This window comes from Chondrus crispus, genomic scaffold (assembly GCF_000350225.1).
Source record: "Chondrus crispus Stackhouse genomic scaffold, scaffold_55, whole genome shotgun sequence".
Classification (NCBI taxonomy): Eukaryota; Rhodophyta; class Florideophyceae; order Gigartinales; family Gigartinaceae; genus Chondrus; species Chondrus crispus.
In genome coordinates, this window is record NW_005178541.1 from 123,641 (window position 1) to 133,372 (window position 9,732).

A 9,732-nucleotide genomic window follows, 5' to 3' on the forward strand; every position below is an offset into this window, starting at 1 on the left:
CACCAGCAACACGAGCGACGCCCATTCTGACTGCGCTGGTTCTATCACTCCTGCCTCCAACATCTTCTGCACCTCTGTATCTTCTACTTCGCGGGCTTTAGGCCCGGCCCGATACGGGGCTTGTGCGATGGGACGAGTCTCGGGGATCAACTCGATCCGATGGACGGTGGTATTAATTTCGCCAAGCGTCCCATCCTACATCCTTGAATACTTCTTCAACATCCGACGGAACCGCTCGCGCAGCCGGTCCGGCACGTGGCTCAGGTCGAGGTCCTCCACGTCTGGCGGTGGCGGCTCAATCCTGCGTTGCGGCTTCGTAGATGCCGACGCGGAGAGCCCTGCCGACCGGTCTTCTGGCTGGTCCTCGCGCGCTTGATCCGACGGTTCGCATCTTGTCTCGCCCGTAGGCGTCTTGGTGGAATTAGGAAATTTTTCCTTCTTCCTTTCTTGAATTCCGAGAACTTCTCCAATGGTGGTTTTGCTCTCGAGCGCGACTCTCGGGTGCGGTAATAATTCTGCCACCACTAGGCCTGTTTGCACCCTGACAGGGTACGTCCTAAAATTCGCAACGAGTAAACGAAATGGCCTGTCAGGCTCGACCTGAACAACACCATTTGTGCACGTCAGCCCGTGCCTTTCGTACAACGATGAGTACGGCTGAACCACAACCAAGCCCGCCCTCTTCGAGGTGCATTCCACGACGCGTTGCGTCCCTGGCTCGATAGTCGTGGCTCTTGCTACTTTTACCTTAGGGGAAAATTGCTCCCCCTTTCCATCATTCTCGTCCTCTCCCGCGACGAGATTCTTCTTTCCTTTTTTCGTCGAGAACCGCCTAACTATGGGAACCTCCGAGAAATCCGCCAACTCAACCGTTTTCTTCCTTGGATAAATTGCTTCCACAAACCGGTCACAGTAGTCCGCGCCTAGAATTAGCGGGAAGGCTAGTTTTTCGCATACAATAAACTCGGCTGCGGCCACAAATTTTCCAAGCCTCACAGGCATTCTGATGGTTCCGAGAGTCCGGAGTGGCCTATTGTTCGCGTCGCCGATATCTTGGGTCGGTCCGTAGGACACTAGAGATTCCATTCCAGCTGGGAGTTCCGATTTTCACACAAGGTTTGGTCCCGCGCCGGTGTCTAAAACAGACAGCACCCGGCTCATCAATCCAATTGTGGGTCCGATATCCGCGTAAACTTTGTAGTTTTTTCGCACAACAACCAAAATCTTCTCGGGACACTCCCTTCGCTTAACCCTGTACCAGGGTCTTCGAACTTCTTCCAGCGGATGATCTCGGGCTCGGCTCAAAATTTTCTTGACTTGAGCTGGCCCTTTGGGCTTATCCACCAATCCAACAACCTCCTCATCGGGGCCTGATTTTTCCCTTAGAGACGGGGAACGAGGCTGAGCCCCGGGCACAGTACGTCGACCCTGTGCCTCTCGCGACTCATGCGAGATTCCCCTCTCTAGTTTTCCTGCCGCTGTGGGACCCTTCTGACATCCGACGGCGCGGGCCCCGCGGCGGGCCCTCTGAAGGGTTGGTTCGACCTCGGCGTTGAAGCACTCGGCGTGCTCGCCGTCTGCGAATCGAACCAATTCTTGACCTTCAGGTAACTCGTCGATTGTATCCCTAACCTCTCCATCGAAGACAACGCCTCATAATTCTCCAAAACTCGGTGCATTTCCCGGAGGGAAAGAATGCACGTTGGCGCGGCGTGCCCCTTTTCATAGCAATGACAGCACACCAGTCCGTGCGTCTTGACGGGATACTGCGTCCTAGGTCCACCACGGGCAGGCGCCTTCCTTGACGTTGCGGCCTTCCCATCCAGCCTGGTCTTCGAAACGTCGTACCCTTGTCTTCCATCGGAATGCGCGGCGCCGGCGCGTGGCCGCTCGCCCGAAACATCATCACGGGATCCGTGGGCTCTGAAAACGACTCCGTCGTGTATGCGGGTGTCGGTAAAGTTGACGACCCGCTGTCCCCGTAGTCCTCGTGTCCGTAGCCCTCCGATGGCTCAATGAACTCGCCTTCGGCTACTAACGCTCCTTCGTAGTGATTTTCGCTACTTCCATGCGCACCGCGCTCATCTGACGCGGACATGGACTCGGCTAAATAGACTGCGGCGTGACTTTTGCGACCGGGATAAGAAACCCTCGGCTTCTTACCCGCCCTAATTGTCGACGGCGTCTGGATCGTGACCTTCTTGGTCTTCTTGTCCTTAGCGCGGCTCGCCGAGCCATGCGCCTTCGCGTAATTAACTAGTCTCAAAAACGAAACGTCCCGATTGTCTTGCCGGTATTGAGATACCATCGGCTTGATACTCGAATCGAGTCCTTCAATAAACATCGTCATTTGTTCTTCCATCGAATATACGTTTCCACATCGATTGCTTGCGTCCGTCAGACGGATATAAAATTTCATCTCGTCTTCAGACGGTCTTTGCTGAACTTCTCGCAATGCGCGCACGGCTTGACGGATGGCGTCGTCGGTTGCGAAACTCCTCAACAACCACTGTACGGCCTCCGGCCAAACGGATACCTTTCCCTGATGGGCCCCGGTCGTCTGAGACACCGAAGTGTACTGTCTCAAGGCGATGCCGCTTAAAAATTCGGGCAACAAGCGGATCGCTTGCCCCTCGTTCATTTCTTGAGTATCAAACTCTTGAACTAATTTTGCCAAAAAATCCAACACAAGGACCCCGTCCTCACCTGTGAACGTGTTGTCCTTCTTCACCTTAGGCGGAATATCTCTCCTGATTTTTCGTACGGCGGTCCGCCGGGAACTTGACAAATATGTCTGCGGGTTCCGCAAGCGGTACGTTCGGTACGAAAGTAACTTCTTGAAGAGGTAGTTGGTCGGATTCAGCTCCTCCAACTCCTCCCATCGCGGCCCACGCCGCGTTGCGACATCTTCGGGCTCCGCGTCCTTGTCTCTCCGCGAGGCGGACGAAGTGACTCCGCCTCGTCTGGAGGAAATTTTCTTGCTTGACGAAATTCCGTTTCCTTCTTCTGAACGGCGTTCGGAATTGCCCGAATGGTTCGACGAACCGCCGTTACCATCTTCGGAGGGATCAAGCGACTCTGACTGTGAGTTGCGGTTCTCCGGATCGTCACTACAGTGACCCTTGCTTGTACGTCGATTGCCCTTCTTCGAGGGCTTCGACTTAGAACTCCGCTGCCGAGCGGGCTTGTCTTTCTACGACCGGCGGTCGCCCTCTCTATCCGAAGGGAGCGGCTCGTCGTCCGATCGTTGCGGAGCTTGATCTGCGGCCTGCTCGAGGTCCTTCAGACGTTGCGCGGCGCGATGGAATCGGTCATCGATGCTTGTTCTAAATTTTCCTAAGGACTCCAAGGCTTGATTCGCGTCGCGCCTCGCGTCCTTGACTGAAATTTTCAACGAGGCTAGGACCTCCGGCTCCAGACCGTCGGTCGCCTCACCTCGCTCCTTCTCGACGAGATCCACTCGAGCCGACAGCTCTCCCAAAACGGTGTGGAACTCGGATACTTCCAACTCCAGTTGCTTCCGGACGAGGGCTAATTCAGCCTCGAGATTTTTCGTCATCTCTTGGCGAATTTCCTCGCCCATCTTCTCGAACCTGTAGGAAAGGTTGTCCTTGTCGGCTTCAACCCCCGCCGGGGATTCTTGACCTTCGGGATCCGTGGCCGTATTGGCCTGGATTCGGGTGCGAGGACCTCGCGGGATCCTCGACGCCCTTGCCGATCCGCTCCTACTCGCCCCGGGACCAACGTCCCCGGGTGCGCTTGTCGACATGGTTCGTTTCCAAAAACGAACCTAACTTAACACAAAGAAAAAAATAGAAAAACGCCACCGCACCTGAATAAACTTACGTCGCAGATAAAACTCCTGTAGTCCGTTTCAGCTTACGCAGTTTCTAGGTCGGGTCTCCTGTACAGTAATTCTAGGTCTGGAGACCACATCTGTAGTGCAATGCGCCTGTCGGGCAGAGACCGCGGTCCGATGGTCCAGCAAAAACAACAACAGCAACAAAAAGAAGAACTGCCGATGGCACAGCGCTACGGAGTGTCCGACTCTCCCTTCTCCGTTTAAACGAGCTTGCGACTCGTAGTAGCTCAGATCCCTGATGGGGGGGGCACAGAGAAATAGCCCGGCCCGGGATCGGTGTGGTAGAGACTTGCGAAGAGAACTGCTCGACGAGTGTGGGGTGGGGCGCGTACGTAGATACAGCGGTTCCACTGGGTTGTAAGGCCAATGCTCGTTGAGCTTCTTCGACACCTTGTAACGCGACAAGGCCTTCGACGGGGGCGTCGCAACGCAGCCCGACGGGATGAAATGAAAGTAGCAGCGCTACGTCAACCGTGCCGCCCGATGGCTCGAAACACCTACACCGGTTCGGTCGCAACCGAGGCCGATGGCACCAACACTGGCTCGTAACACGACGGAGCCCCTCGAGGGAGACGTCGTTGCAACGGTCTCCGTCGGAAAATGGGTCACAGTAGCAGCGCTACGTCAACTGTGTCGCCCGATGGCAAAGACACCTACACCGGTTCGGTCGCAACAGAGGCCGATGGCACCAACACAAGGTAAGGGGAAAATAGGTAGAATTAGAGATAGAAAAGGATAGGGAAATAAAAGAAAGAGAAAAGGGAACCCCGAGCAATAGAGGATGCCTTAGGCTTTGGTAAAAGGGAGCGTCTTGGTAGAGACGGTCTTCGACCAAGGCGACATTCAACTCCAGCAACTCGGGTTGGTTTATTGACTTGTTCTGTCAAAGGGCTAAGTTATATAGAGCCCCGCCGGGGCGAGTACAGTAGCTCCTGGCTCTAGATTCTAGATCTAATTAGTAAATAAATTAAATAATTAAAATAATCGTGCGCTTCGTCGCACACGTGTGTCCCCAAACCCGGACTACAGTATCCAATTTTTTTTCCTTTTTCACTTCCTTTTTTCCCCTACCCGAGACGGGTATTGCACTACACAATGTGAGCATGTATAGGCACTTCTTAGTGAGGAGGTTGTCGATCCCGTCCTTGCACTGTGAAAAGTAGACAGACTTTTCTTTGTGACAGGCACTGCAAAAGTCATCGTCTCTCATTTCAATGTCAGCGATATCTTTTCAAACCTAGCGTCCATACGCATTCTGTGAGGGGCGCAACCTTACTTTTTCGCAATCGTATTGATCCAAAACAAATCGATAGCACCTCCTTTTGGTACGCAAACGTCACTTGGTCGGACGTTGCACGTTTTCAGATCTTGCAAGTCTCTGTAACGAGAGGAAAGCATGTCCTGTACGAGCGCTGCACTACACGTCATTGATACGGCGCAAATCATACAGATAAACAAATAACTATTAGTGTACCGTGCGAAATAGACTAACAAGTGGAAACCAGGAGTAGCAAAGACACTTACGTTAGCGCTGATTCGTATGCGAGAATCAAGAATAAGCTGCACAATGTAATCGTGATGTTCAACACCCATTGGCGGAAGCTGGCCTTCCCAGCGACGAGATCGGAGCTACCCTGATCGAAAATGCGACTCACTTCATATCCCAGTTGAAGAGCAACAAAAGGAAGGACGTGAGAGGAAGGGTGAGGGGGTTAGAACTCGAAACAGTATTGCTCAAAGAGAAATACCCCTAGTGAGAATATGTCTTCACAAGAAACGCACATGTACTCTGCCCTGCTTGTCGCATGCGACGTAGCCGACGGCTCTTGAGGATGAAATGCTTAAAGCGGCGAATGCACGATTCAGAGTCCGGGAGCGGTCGGTACGAGTCGTCCGGGGGCGCGAAGCGGACATCGAGCATCTTAAGCAATGCGAACACGACGACAAGTGCGAGGATCAGTCCCGAGACGGAAAGCGAAAAGACGGTGATGAAGAAGGCGCCCTTAGACACTGACGAGGAGGTCTGGTCGATGCGGGTGATGACACTGATGCCGTCGAGAGCGAACGGCGGGAGAAAGTCGACTTTTCCGATGCGGTCGCGGTTGAGAAACCAGCCGCCGACGCCCAGTGGCACTGGCAGTGTGGGTCGTCGCGGATGCCGCCGTCCTTCGTGGTGCAGCCGTCCATATCCGTGACGAAGTCGTTGAAGGTGCGCCGCGGGAACTCAGACAGGGATTTGCAGCGAAAGCCCAGGCTGTCCTGCAGGTGTCGGAGATACTCTACGGGCAGACCGTCGTAGCCGAAGGGCTGCTAGAGGTGGTAGTTTGGTGTGTGTGGGGGGGAGGGGGGAGGAGCTGGGGAAGGCGGCGTACCGGCACGCTGGGGTCGCTGAACAGGATGGGGCTCTCCAGCGCAGTGCAGCAGCGCAGCTGGTGGCCCGCGAGCGGGCGCGGTGCGGCGTGCGGTGGGGCGAGCATGAGGGCGAGGAGGACTGCGAGTGGGAGATGGTGCACACGAGCAGCATGGTGGAGCGATTGGGGCTGGGCAGGCATGTGGGGCGGGGAAGTGCACGCCCGTCGGTGGTGGGCAGAGGAAGGGGCAATGTGCGGAAAGCCAACGAACTATGCTGGTGAGGCTGTTGGTGGTAGCAATGCAATTCGAGATAGAGATTAGATCGCCGGGAATGTTTGTTGGATATCACTACTACATACAGTATACTGTTGACATCCCTCTCCACAGTCTCCCGGCCGGGGGGCACCCCCCTCTTATCACAAGGTTGCAGAGTGGGCGATGGGGGGGCATGGGTGGTGCCGGCGTGAGGTGGAGGAATATAGTGACGTGGATTTTGGGATTTGAGCAGGTAGCATCCCGGCTCCCGTAAGAGATCTAGCGGTGGTAGACAGATGTGCCTCTCATACATGCTCTACGGCGTATTAGTGGACGGCTTTCGCACTTAGCTACTTTGCTCTGATGCTTTATGCATAGAAAGCTATGCATCCTGAAGCACGCACGCAGTGCATTCAAAGCAGACACACCTTTCCACGCCAGCACTCCGAAGGCATATACGGAGAAAGTCCAGTTGCTGCCCCTTGACGAGTCTGTGCGAAGGGATTCAATACGGGAGTGAGTATTTAGTTGGGGGGGCAGGCTGAGGTCAGTATGCAGGCTGGGACTTGAGGGTTATGGCAAGTAGGCAAAGTGCCCTTGGTTTTGCTTTTATCTGATGCTGAGATAGTGCTGTGCTTAGGCGCTGGCCTCAATAAAGCGAAGCGAGGGAGTTGTGTAACGGTTGAAGAACAAGCACAGTATGTATGTCTTTGTAGTTTTACTTTGTATAAACATACTGCACGTGTCCTTCCCGAATGGACTGGCTCCTCCATTCTTTAAAAGGATTGCATAGAACTACAACATAATTTCTATGCCATACCTAAAAGAATTGTCAAAGGAGGAGTACAGTATCCACTCGTACTAAAGAGGATGGTCGGGGAGATTGAAAGCAAGGACATAAGCGATTGTATGGCATGGAGCCAGATTCAATAATCCAAATGCAAAATGAGATCGGCTCTCTCCGCCAGCAAGTAGCTCAAGCTAATCAGTCATTACAGGAGCAAATAGCTCAGACAAATCAAGCTGTTGCTATCGCCACCCAATCTATTTCTAACGTAAATACCACGAATAGCAATAGCAATAGCCTTTTGTTAAAAACTGGCAAACCTGAAAAGTTCAACGGTGAAAATGCCCGAAGCTGGTTGAAAGTATAGCAAATATTTTTGCAGCGCACAGCAATACAATCGATGACAATACAAAAATCAACTATGCCGTAAGCTATATGACGGGTGCGGGACTACAATGGTGGGAGTTAGCAAACCTAAATGACAATGCTCTAACATCATATGATGAGTTTCAAAAAGAACTATTAAACTATTTTGAACCTGTGAACAGAGAGTTGACCGCAAGAAAAATGTTGAGTGATCTAAAACAAATGGACAAGTTAACCTTAGTCCAGGAATATAATAGAGAGTTCTCAAGATGGCTCTTGCAGATCCCAAGTATGACATCTGCGGAACAGATATTCCACTACAGCCAGGGACTTAAGACCCGCACAAGAATCGAGGTCGAGCGGGCGGAACCACAATCATTACAAGACGCTATGAAAATTGCGGACAGACTTGATAGTCTCTTCAATAGTGGTCAAAACTTCTTTGGATTCGCAAGATCAACGCCTAATTTCTCCTCTGCGCCTACACCAATGCAAATTGGGAACCTGCAACCGCGCAGAAGTACGAAACTGTCCCCAGCAGAAAAATCGCGAAGAATTGAGCATAGGATGTGCTTCGTCTGGGGTAAACAAAACTGCATAGCCAGAAACCACTACAACAATCAGAGGCCTAGACCTAACGCGTCCACCCAAAAGTAAAACTAGCTGTTCCGTTAAATGAAGTCGGCACATTGGCGGATAAATGTACTATAGCTGAAGACAAAACTACAAAAACACAAAAAATGATAAAAAACAAAAACACAAAAAGAAGCAGTATTCAAGAGAGAACAACGGTAAAGAGTCCGTCAAAGTATGTACATTCTCACCATACAAGAAGAGAAGAAACACAAAGAGGCAAGCTCTACTAGTATTCAACGGGGAGGTGCAAGATGCAACCGACAATTCCCGTTGCACTATTCTGGTAGACAGTGGGTGCGAAGAAATAGTAATATCAAAGGCATATGCAGAGAAATTGAAGTTGAGAAAGGAGAATACTAACCTGAGTTCAGAACTATGGGACCGATCACTTGTTCCTATGGAACGGTGTTGCGAGAACCTTACCATACGGATTGGGGAAGCTACCATTACCGTACGGCCATACGTGGTGGACTGGATTGCTTACGACTTAATCCTAGGCAAAGCGTGGTTATCCGAAGCCAACCCTTTAATCGATTGGAAAATGAACCGTATGCTCCTTAAACAGGAAGAAAGGTTAATAAATCTGGACGCAGAGGCTCATAAGCATGGGGAAGCCCGCCTGACATACATGCTTACGAGTAAACAGTTCTTGAGGTTAGCGAAAAAGCAGAAAAGCACTATATATCATGTCGTATTGAAACCTTCTCAAGAGGAAGGAGAAAATACTATAGAGACTAGTGAAAAGGACGATTACATGAAACAGTTAGACAGACTCCTGGGAGAATACAGATGCGTATTCCCGCAGGATCTGCCTAAAGGATTGCCTCCGAAAAGATCCGTTGAAATGAGAATAGACTTAGAAATGGATGCAAGACCCAAAACGGGTCACATCTCTAACCTTTCAAGAAAAAAGCTGGAAGAAATGAAGAACCAGCTAGAAGAAGCCCTTGAAAATGGATTCATACGCCCAATTATAAGTCCTGGGGGTAGCCCTGTCTTGTTCACTCCAAAGAAAGACGGTGGCCTAAGAATGTGCATCGATTATCGAGCACTCAACAAACAGACTATTAAGAGCCAAGTACCCTTACCGAGAATCGATGAAGTATGAGATCAAGTAGGAGGATCGAAATACTTCTCCACCATTGATCTAAGATCGGGGTATCATCAAATAAGGTTGAGGGATGCTGATATTCAAAAGACAGCATTCCGGACTAGATATGGTCAATACGAATACGTAGTAACGCCCTTTGGATTAACAGGGGCTCCAGGATGCTCCAGACACTCATGAACAATGTCTTCAGACCACACTTAGATAAGTTTGTCCTTGTCTGCTTAGACGACATCCTTATCTACAGTAAAACGAAAGAGGATCATCTGAACCATCTTAGGACAATACTGCAAATATTGAAGGAGCACCAACTATACGGAAAGCTTTCAAAGTGTAAATTCCTTTGTCATAATCTTGAGTACCTTT